At 40.3% G+C, this 11,223-nt stretch overlaps 1 long non-coding RNA gene across 1 annotated transcript in view; it reads left to right on the plus strand.

Moving 5' to 3' along the window:
- LOC311019177 overlaps positions 1 to 10,527 on the plus strand; it is a 108,536-nt gene extending 98,009 nt beyond the window's left edge. The window contains exon 3 of the long non-coding RNA XR_014597787.1: positions 9,960 to 10,527. This is a non-coding gene — a long non-coding RNA (uncharacterized lncRNA). The remainder of the gene's footprint in view (positions 1 to 9,959) is intronic.
- Positions 10,528 to 11,223: the final 696 nt, after the last annotated feature.

Genomic DNA, 11,223 nt, shown 5'->3' on the forward strand with positions numbered 1-11,223 from the left:
TTAGCTGCATCATCGTTTAAGCCGCAGTGTTATTTTTGAGAGAATTGCCCCCCACCTTCCCTGAGCTTTCCAGGGTGTTCTAGCGGATCATGTGCCTTTTTGTCAGCACCTATCTGTGTGAAAAGCTCTTCTCCACAATGAACTTTAACAAGTCAAATTTTAGGTAGGAGGAAGAAAGAGAAGCCTCTGTTCTGAAGAACCGGTCATGTTCTGCATGTTCTGAATTGTTATTAGTAAAGATTGAGAAGATTGGATCGGTTGTACTTTTGAACCCCTTTTTTTGTGGAATACTTGATGCCGGCCAGCCTCACCCAGACTCTACCTCCAGCGGTCCACAGGTAAGGTGAGTTTGAGACCCCTGCTGTAGGGTATATAAAGTATCTGACAACTATTTTCATTGTTTGTTTTATATATTGTATAGCTCAAGGATTTCTGTCTTCATAAAATGATTCTGTGAAGGAAGGTTAAACCTTGGATTCAGTTTGTGAATATAGCTTGGTATGCAAAATACTTCCAAACAGCGCTTTTTTTCATTTTCTACTCTGGTAGCGAAGGTCCTCCAACAGCAGCGCATGCTGTGTTCAGCCAGCTCAATGTTGTGAACGTGAACTAACGTTTGTGTTCAGCTGCTAGGGAAGGATGCAGCTCTCCGTCTGCAGCGCTGCTGGGTGAAGTTGTGCGTCAGGGAGAAGGCAGAAACGGCACTGTTGGTATCAACATTTTTGCAAATGAGTATCTAATACTCCCCGCACAAAGTGCACCACCCAAATCCTAGACTTTGACGTTACCTGATTTTTTTTGTTTTTTTTTTAACTTGGAAAGACATTTACCTGTGGAAGCCATCACTGGTTTAGGTGAATGAACTAGAACTAGTAGTAATCATGTTGGTATGGTGCATTATTGTCTTTTGTGTTATGTGGATGTTGTTATTGCTGAGATGGTGCATATTTATCTATTGTAAGGTTGACACCAGAAGAGTGAAAATTGATCATATTGAACCGGGTGTTGTTTGATTATTATCTTATCTAACATTGGATCCAACTCTTGAAATACAGGTTTGAATTATCTATAATATGGCACGCACACAGTTTACAGAAGTAGTTAAAAGGAACTTAAATTCAAGGAGAGTGACTAAATAAATAATTATCATAATCATTGAATTGAAAGTATCCTTAGGGACAGATCTGTATACTAAACTTACAGGTAGGCTATTTATTTATATCTTGTTTGTTTATTGTTTGAAAAAATACACGGTATCATTTCATAGTCTTGTGTGGTCATTTAATATTGCAAATATCCTGAGTGAATCTGGTAACTTCTGATTCTGGCCCAGGGCAATTGTAATCCTCAATTAATAACTGTTAACTTACTGCATTACCGTGTACTACATAAAACTTGGTGCACTAGCCAGGAGGTGGATGACTGATTTGCAATACTAAATGTGAATACAAAATAAAATGTATATATTCCAGAAACACAGCATTAAAATTCAAATATGCTGTCAGTAGATTAGCTGGAGATGATACATAAAAAGAGATTGAGGATTATTTAAAACAATATGAGTCCATTATTTCCAAAAACCTAATTATAATTATAGAGTTTGAAACAGTAACTGCAGTGGAATCCTTAGAACCAATACTACCTTACCGGCATGTAGTTGATGGAAGTGGGATTGCCTACAGTGTATATTAGAGTTATTTGCTATTGTTTACGTACAGATATGGGGAATACCACAACTAAGTTGTATCTGGCAGAATTTAAAGGGCTTGTAAAACTAATCAGAGGGATTATCCAAAGGTTCTCAGAGACATTATGTCCCAAATAAGCGAGTCCATCACTGATCTTGCACCCCCTTCATGTGAGGGAAAGGAGTTAGGTGATGTAGAAACCTCAGTCCAGTAACTTCCCTGTTAAAGCTGCCCTATCAGTTGTTGACAAATCTCCCACTGTAGTTCAAAGTAGTGAAATCCAGCACATTGGACGATCTCAGTCCACCAGAAGTCCAGAGAGTTGTGGTTGAGCATATTGTGAAAAGGGAAGGCAGTGCCTTACAGATGCAGTCCTAAGTGAGACTTTGTGTATCCTCTGGGAATGTATCAAAACCTACGCATGAACCAGACTATGATTCCTGGCGATCCAGTGTTGAATTAGTCATGACTGATCATATCAGACCATCAGCGATCTAAGAGAATACTTGAAAGTCTCGTACTTCCGGCAGTCGATCTGGTCAAACACTCGAGCCCTAGATGTTTACCTGCTGACACAACTGCTTTGCTGGGCCTCATGGAGCGCATGGTGACTGTGCTGGAGGCTCGACCCCAAAAGGTTTGTTTTCATCGTTATTTAAAACAATTATGTTAAATTATTTGAAAAGTGTTTACATTTACATTTAGGGGATTTAGCAGACGCTTTTGTCCAAATCGACTTACAATAAGTACATTTGTTGGAAGAAAGAAACCACAACATATCATTGCAGATAAAGTAAGAGCGAAACAATAGAAACAAGTGTTAGGTCCTCATCTGAGTAAAGTAGTAGCTGTTCAGCAAGGATACCTTAAGTACTGTGATCAAAGTGCTATAGGTAAGAACATAGAAGTATTTGTCTTTGTGGAAGTGAGTCATGCTATGTAGAGTCGAGGTGAAGTCTGAACAGGTGAGTCTTGAGCCTTTTGCTGAAGATGGCAGTGACTCTGCTGTCCTGACATTGGTCGGGAGTTCGTTCCACCACTGAGACGCCAGAACAGAGAAGAGTCTGGACTTTGCTGAGTGACATTTGTTTGAGTTCAGTAATGGTGGTACCAGCCGGCCAGCTGAAGTAGAGGAGCGAAGTGCTTTGAAAGTGTTTGAAAATTGCGATTTATATTGTTGTGTATTTAAAATGAACCAATTTTATATAAATAATAATAAATAATAAATAAATAATATATAATATTCATCTGGAATCAGTAATCCTAATCAACAGAGTAACATATATACAAGGTTCCAAGATGGCCACGAGCAGCAAAAAGCCAGCGTCTCTGCGCTCTCAAGCTAATAAAGAGGATAAAGAGGATGACTCTAATAAACATGAAGACATCCTACAAGCGATTGAGACAATGGAAAACAGAATCTCCAATAATATTAAAAGTTTGGAGGAGACGATCGCCGAAAAAGTTGCGGCTGCTGTTCGGAAAAAAATGGAGATAATCCGACAAGAATTCAAGGAGGATATTGTGGATCTTTACTGCCGTGTTAACAACCTGGAGGCGACCGTGAAGGATAACCCCCTTTTTGACCCTCAGTTCAGCTCAGAGGTGGGTGATTTTAGTGCACGTTTGAAAGTGTTGGAAGACGCCGCGGCTGCTACACCGGGCCCGAGCGCACCTGGAGTGAGGAGCAGTGATTTAGCGCTCAACGTGGTGATCAGAAATCTTCCACACAGAGTGAATGAAGTCACGCTGACATTGAGTGCGTGTCCGCAGAAAGGAAACAGTCACGTAACAACAAACCGGGGGTTATAATCGCCAAGTTTGGTTGTCATGAACGCAAGAAATCTGTAATGAGCAAAAAAGCAACATTACAGAAACATTCGGAGTACAAGAAGGTGTATATTAATCATGACATTGCCTTTGAACAGCGGGCTATTGAGTCCAGCTTCCATGCGATTTTAAAGGAAATCGGCACGGACAAACTCGCTGTCCGAGGCGGGCGTGTAGTTAACACGTCGGTCTGGTCAACACGCAGTAACACCGCAGCGGGGGGAGCAGCCCAGCGCTAGGTTTCATGCGGGTTTTGGAATGTACAAAGCTGGAACATCGATACATCATCAGAAAACAATAAAACACGTTCACAGTGTATTAAGCATCTGGGCTTGGATCTAATGGGAGTGGCAGAAACTCATCTGACTGGTGTGCAAGCTGCATCTGTTGCTGGATACAGGTGGTTTGGGCAGAACAGAACTAGACTGCATCATCGCGCTCGCTCTGGATCAGGGGGAGTGGGACTTTTTATTAGTGACAGAATGTGTACGGACTACAACTGTGAAATCCTTGATGACTCTGTGGAAGGTATATTATGGCTGAAGCTGACTGCTAAGCCCCACCTCAGTATAAACCATGTGTTTTCTGTTGCTGTTTGCTATTTACCACCAGCTAATTCCAGCAGGCAGGTTGATGCAGCAGACTTTTATGAGACCCTTCTTTCAAATGTATTTAGATTTCAGAAACTTGGTCCCTTTTGCATTATGGGTGATTTCAACAGCCGTTGTGCAAATGTACAGGATTATATTGAGGGGGTGGATGCAGTAGAAGAACGAAATATAGTGGATACAGTATCTAACTCTTATGGGGAATTATTTATTCAGTTTCTTATCAGTGCAAATTGTTGTATTTTAAACGGGAGGAATTACCTCAATAATGATTTTACATGTGTATCATCAAAAGGGTTATCAGTTGTTGATTATATAATAGTGCCTTATGAAATTTTGCACTGGTTTAGTGAATTTAGTGTAAATAGGAGTGAGGACCTCTTCACAGAGGCGGGCTGTGTCTCCACTATTGACACATCCAGAACTATTCCTGACCACTCTTGCCTTACATGCTCTATGGTTCTCCCTGCTGGACTAATATCTCCTTCCATGTGTACCACCCAGAGGAATGAGGATATGGTGTCATTCACTGTTTTTGATCTACCCAGCATTCCTGATCATTTTCTATCAAGTGCCTCATGTCAAACAGCACTGAGGGACTGTGCAGCACAGTTGGGGGATGTCACCGCTTGCCAGCTTGCCGTGGATGCTGTGTATACACAGTTCTGTGAAATTTTGAAAAAGGAGATGCAAGATCAGATCCCTCACAGAGATGTTGTTATTCAACATGGCTGTTCTAACAAAAAGAGGAGGAGTAAAAAAGTTTGGTGGACAGATCATCACTCCTCACTATGGAAGGCTTTATGCTCAGCGGAGAAGGAATGGATACTGTGCCCCCCTGGTCCAGCTAAGGCGCAGGCTAAAGCTGTAATGAAGGACATTCAGAAGCAGTTTGATCGTTCAGTCCAAGCTGCTAAAAGACGATACTGGAGATTACAGCAGGAAAACATCCAAGAACTAGTGAGTAACGACCCAAGGACCTTCTGGCAGCAGGTTAACCAGCTTGGTGTTGGCAGTGAACGCCGCCCAGAGATTCCCTGGGAGGTACTGAGGCCTGATGGGACTGTACAGACTGATAAATATGCTGTTTTAGAGACCTGGAGGTGGGAGTTTGCCGGTCTGTTTCAATCTAATAACCATTGTGACTCTTGTATCAGAGGTAGAGTTACTGCATATGCACATAACCAGGGCTCCTTCATGAATCAGCAAATTACAGAGCATGAAATCATAAAAGCTCTACAAGCAGCTAAAAAGGGTAAAGCTTATGGATATGACGGGGTGCCAGTTGATGTATTGAAAAATGGTAACACACTGAATATTTTAAATAGGCTCTTTAATTATTGTTTTTCAAATGGTGTGGTACCAGAGTTTTGGAAATATGGTATTATTAACCCCATCCCCAAAGCTGGGGGAAAAGACAACAGAATACCTCTAAACTATCGGGGAATCACTTTGACATCTTCTGTGTATAAACTGTTCTGTTCTGTGCTGTATAATCGTGTTGCCGAATGGGCAGAAGCTAACGATATTATAGCAGACGAGCAAAACGGGTTTAGAAAGAAACGGAGCTGCCTTGACCATATTGCTACTTTAACTACAATCATAGACACAAGGAAAAAGTTGAAGAAAGCTACTTTTTGTTCTTTTATAGATTTTTCTAAAGCTTTTGATCACATAGACCGAAACATGCTCTGGAATAAGTTGTCCGCATTAGGCCTACATGGCAACATGTTGAATTGTCTCATTGCTTTGTATGAAAATGTCAAATGTTGTGTTCGAGTTAATGGACGTCTCACAGATTGGTTTCCAGTTGATATTGGAGTTAAACAAGGATGTATTCTATCTCCTATTCTGTTTGCCATGTATATAAACGATCTGTCTCTAGCAATTAAGGCCTTAGATAAAGGTGTCTCTATTGGTAACGAAAAAATATCCATTCTGTTATATGCAGATGACATTGTTTTGATTTCTGAAACTGAGGAGGGGCTTCAGGAGATGCTTAATTTTGTTCATAGTTGGTGTCAGGACTGGAAATTGAATGTAAATCCTGATAAAACCAAGGTGGTGCACTTTAGAAATCCATCAATGCCCCTGTCTGAGTTTAGTTTCTCCTGCGGCTCGTTTACTTTGGCAACAGCTAAAGAGTATAAATATCTGGGTTTGATGTTAACAGAATTTCTAGATTATAATGAAACTGTCAAGAATTTAGCAATGCATGCGAATAGAGCCCTAGGTGCAATCATAGCTAAGTGTAAATGTATGGGTGGTTTTCCTTTTAAATGCTATACTAAATTGTTTGAATCCTTGGTCCTGCCTATTTTGACCTATGCTGCTGCTGTCTGGGGATACAAAAGTTATTCTCCTATTAATGCTGTGTTTAATAGAGCATGTAGATTCTATCTAGGTGTGGGTAAATACACCCCAAATGCTGCTATACAAGGTGACATGGGCTGGAAAACCCCATGGCAACATCAGTGGTCCTGTATTTTTAAAAACTGGCAAAGACTCTGTGGAATGTCTGACAGTCGATTATGTAAACGTGTTTTTCAGTGGGCGGCTCATTTGACAAATGTAAAAAATTATATGCAAACGGTAAAAACCTTTTTCAGTACTATGAATTTACCTCATCTTGCTTGTACAGATATGGTTTATTCTAGTAACGACCTTAAATGTTTTGATGTGGCTGTGTCAAAGGCAGATGAGGACTCATGGCTACAGTTAATAAATAAACCAGAAGGGAATAAATTACGCACCTACTGCCTATTTAAGGGTACATTTGAGACAGAGCATTATGTAAAGAATATACTTTCAAGACAACATAGAAGTTCCCTTGCTAAATTTAGATGTGGAGTCGCTCCTTTAGCGATAGAAACCGGTAGATACACAAACACCCCATTGGAGAGACGTTACTGTATTTTATGTGATTCTGGCTCCATTGAATCAGAAGCCCATGTTCTTTTGCACTGTGTTACTTATACGGACATTCGTGCTGATCTATTTAGTACACTTTCAAAGTTTTATTTTAATTTTAATGATTTTGATGATATGAATAAATTGTGTGTCATTTTAGCTGGTAAACATTGTATTAATGAATGTGCCAAAGCCTGCCACCTCATCCTCAATAGAAGACTGTCTCTTATGAGTTCCAGTTCATAAAATAATTGTTTTGCTTTGTTTTGTTTTGTTTTGTTTTTTTTTTGTTTTTTTGTTTGTTTGTTTGTTTTGTTTGTATGGTACCATAATGTGCATTTCTATTCATGTTTTTATTAGTTGGTGTCTCACAACTCTCTTTTTGAGTGGTCCCCAACACTTTTAATTTTGTCAAGGGGGAACGGGTCATTTTGTAATCAATACTGTATTTTTATATTGTCTCTGGATTTTTATTGTGTGTTGTGGAGTGACACCGAAATAAAGCTTATCTATCTATCTATCTATCTATCTATCTATCTATCTATCTATCTATCTATCTATCTATGAATAAAACCTGTGACAGTTTAACAACAACAAAACGATGTGAAAAATGTCTTGCTCAGCTCCAATGTGCAGTCATTTCTTTTTAGGGTGCTCCCAAAAGCCATCTCAGCAGCCGTTCATTGCTCTGTGTGTTGTCCAGCCGTCAGTCTGCCATTATCTGCAAAGGGCTTCATGAACCAACTCTGCATGGGGTCACCTATCAGGTAATGTCCAACATTACAGCTAGAGATACTTAATTTTAACCTAATAACGCACCATCACTCAAAAAGGGACACAAAACAACATCCAAGACACACAAAGAGATGCAAAACAAGTACAAAGAGACACAAAGATGCAACAACTGCTGCAAAAAGACACGTGACAAGAAGGTCACAAAATAACCACTAAGAGACACAACGCATCCACAAAATGACACAAATTGACCACAGAGACAGAAAGCAACTAAGAGTCACAGAATGTCCACAAAGAGACACAAAATGACAACAAGGGACATACAATAGCTACAATGGGACACATAATGACCGGAAAGAGACACAAAACCAGCAACAAGAGACCTAAGGCCGACAGAAACAGACACATTCAGACTACAAATAGACACAAACTGACTACAAAGAGACTGAAGATTAGCAAAACCACTACAAAAAGCTGCAAAAAGCTGCAATGAGAAACAAAGAAACTACAGAAAGGCAAAATCACCTCAAATAGACACAAAATCATTACAAAACAAAACACATAGCAGAAATGAAGAGACACAAACAGACTACTTGTCTGTTATCCGTTTGACTACAACAAACGGATAACAGACAAGATGGCCGCCGAGAGCAGGGGTGGTTTGTCAGGCTCCACTCCTCTCTCCTCATTTCGTCTGCAAAACCTCTTTCTTTTTGTATTTTTGGCTCTCCAAACTTCTAACTCTCCAATTCAAGATGCCAGGGTAAAGGATAACCAAGTCTGCAGCCAACCAAGGATATATTCCAAGAACATTCTGGAACCTGCTCCAAACAACTGCTACAGAGGACATGGCTGCACATGGTTTCTTTGTCTATGGGCACTTGCACTTTGTCTGGGATCTCTCCAGGTATGCTGCACAACTACATCATTGCCCACTTCCCAACAACGGCATGAAGACAAAAAGACTGCTTATCTCTGGCTTCTGCTCTGTTTATGGCTTCTCTGTGTCCCCCTTAGTCAGTGTTTCATATCAAATGAGCCACCTACAGGCACCTTTTCAGATGCTAAGTTACAACATAAACTGGACATTCCCAAACTTAACTTTTTTGGACACGGATACTTGATCATTTACGCCCTATTTTGGCAGAAAGATCACCATCTTTTTGGAGCAAGCAAGGTTAAACAGCAACACACCAAAGGAAAAAATAAGAGATACATTTTGTATTTTTTATTATTCATGATGTTACTAAGTGGTGATATCCAGCTGAACCCTGGCCCATCAATTAACAACATTGGCCACACAGTAACAATAGGAACTGTCACTTGCCAAGGTGTGGACACTCAGCTGAACACAATGAGTGCTGGATCACTGGAACCTTCACTGATCTCAGCAGGTACAAGTGACTGCTTCAATCTAGTTCCTCAGCTGGACTCAATCACTGCAGGGAACCTGATTATCCCCCAAGAAATCAAGCAGAGCAGGAGCTCCTCCCCACAAAAGGACTCAAGCCCAACCCTTTTGCTCAAGACTCAAGCACCTGTACCATCACACCTCCCCTCGCAGCAGGATAGATTCAAAGAAAAAATGGCCCACAGCAGAGCAACTTTCCAGCAAAAAGGTGTGAAATATTTTCAAACAGTAAACCATGCAACGGTGATTTGGGACTCAAAGAAAAAACTGAAGGGCATTACAGGTGGTCTTTTAAACATACGAAGTATTATACCAAAGAGAGATGAAATTCAGCACCTGTTAACAGACTCCAACTTGGACTTTTTGGCCTTGACTGAAACCTGGCTACCGAATCACACCCCAACAACTATGATTGATGTGCCTGGGTACACCTGCTTCCGCAAAGACAGACTGTCAGGAAAAGGAGGCGGAGTATTAATTTACATGAAGGACATTTTTAAATGCACTCAAGTCAACCTGGATACTTATGGATTAGAATTTTTAATTTTAAATGTGGTTTTGTCACCTAAAATGAACTTTAATATAATTGTCTTGTACAATCCACCTAAACACAATGTAACATTCTATCAAAATTTTGATGATTTGCTTAAAGCACTAAATCATAGATCAGAAAACATAGTACTTGGAGACTTTAACATAAATTGGTTGGACAAAAACTGTAAGCAAAAACTTAAAACAGTTATGTCCAAACATAAACTACATCAAATGATTAAAGAGCTGACCAGAATCTCCAAGACAAGCAAAACTCTTATAGACCTCATCTTTACAAACAAACCTGACAGAGTGTCAAAAACATATAATTTGTTAACAGGTTTATCAGATCATAATATGATCCTGATAATTAGGAAACTTACTAAAAAACGCCTACAGAGACTTTCTTTCAAACAGAATCATAATTGTGTGCCAACAGGAATCCCTAAACAAAAAGTCAATCAATTTGAACATGAATTAAAACATCTAAACTGGGATAATGTCCTGCAAACTAGTGATATAGACATATGTTGCGATATTCTCACAAATACTGTGGTAGATGTAATCCAAAAGTTCACTTGCCCCCTTAAGTTGAGGCATAAACCAACTCTGCCATGGATAAATAATGACATTTTTCAGTTGATGAAGAAGCGGGATCATGCATTAAAAATATCACTATCTACAAAATTACATACAGATACCCTTATCTATAAGGGGATCCGAAATCGGGTTGTTACTGAATTAAGAAAGGCAAAAACAAATTATTTCATGCAACTAATAAATGACTCGGGTAGGAATAGCTCATATCTTTGGAGACATAGATCTATTCTCTATCGGATCTGACGTCACGCTGATGGCGCCGCCAGCACACGCAGCCTCGCGTGGAGCTGCCAGCAGTAAAGTTTGTTCATGTTCTAAGCCCGAGATTTTTAAAACTATTGATGGCAAACTGATTGTGGAGGATGAATTTTTAAACTTCCTCGTCACTAAAATGAGGACACTTAGCCAAGATGAAATCGTTATGCTGGCCTCTACTAACTTCCCGTCGGAGTGGATTGAGGAGTCTAAAAAGGTGCTCTTTGAAGTTTGTCCGAACACGACACAACGATGTGTTGTGCACAAAGGTCCCCAGAAGGATGTTAATAACGTTAAGGCCTGCGTAAAGATTCTGAACGAGTGCGGGGAAGATATTCCTAGATTCGTTTCCTATTATCTAGATGAGCTTCCACCTGTCACGTTCAGCAGCATTGATGTTTCTGCCCTACTTGGCAGGATTGAACAGCTAAGCAAGGAAGTATCCAGCATGAAAATGATTCTAGAAACTCAAGCAAGTATTAGTGATGACCTGCGAGTGCTAACAGCGGCTATGGACCGGCGGGTGGCTGTGCTAGAGAGGCCTAATGGATCACCTGCTCACGATATCACCGGTGGTGTTCAGGAGGAAGAGCAGCAAGTTGTGCGCGCTCTGACATCGGAATTTGCACCGGGAGCTACGGCAATGAATATCCCT

This window comes from Eutrigla gurnardus (genome assembly GCF_963514095.1).
Source record: "Eutrigla gurnardus genome assembly, chromosome: 9".
NCBI lineage: Eukaryota > Metazoa > Chordata > Actinopteri > Perciformes > Triglidae > Eutrigla > Eutrigla gurnardus.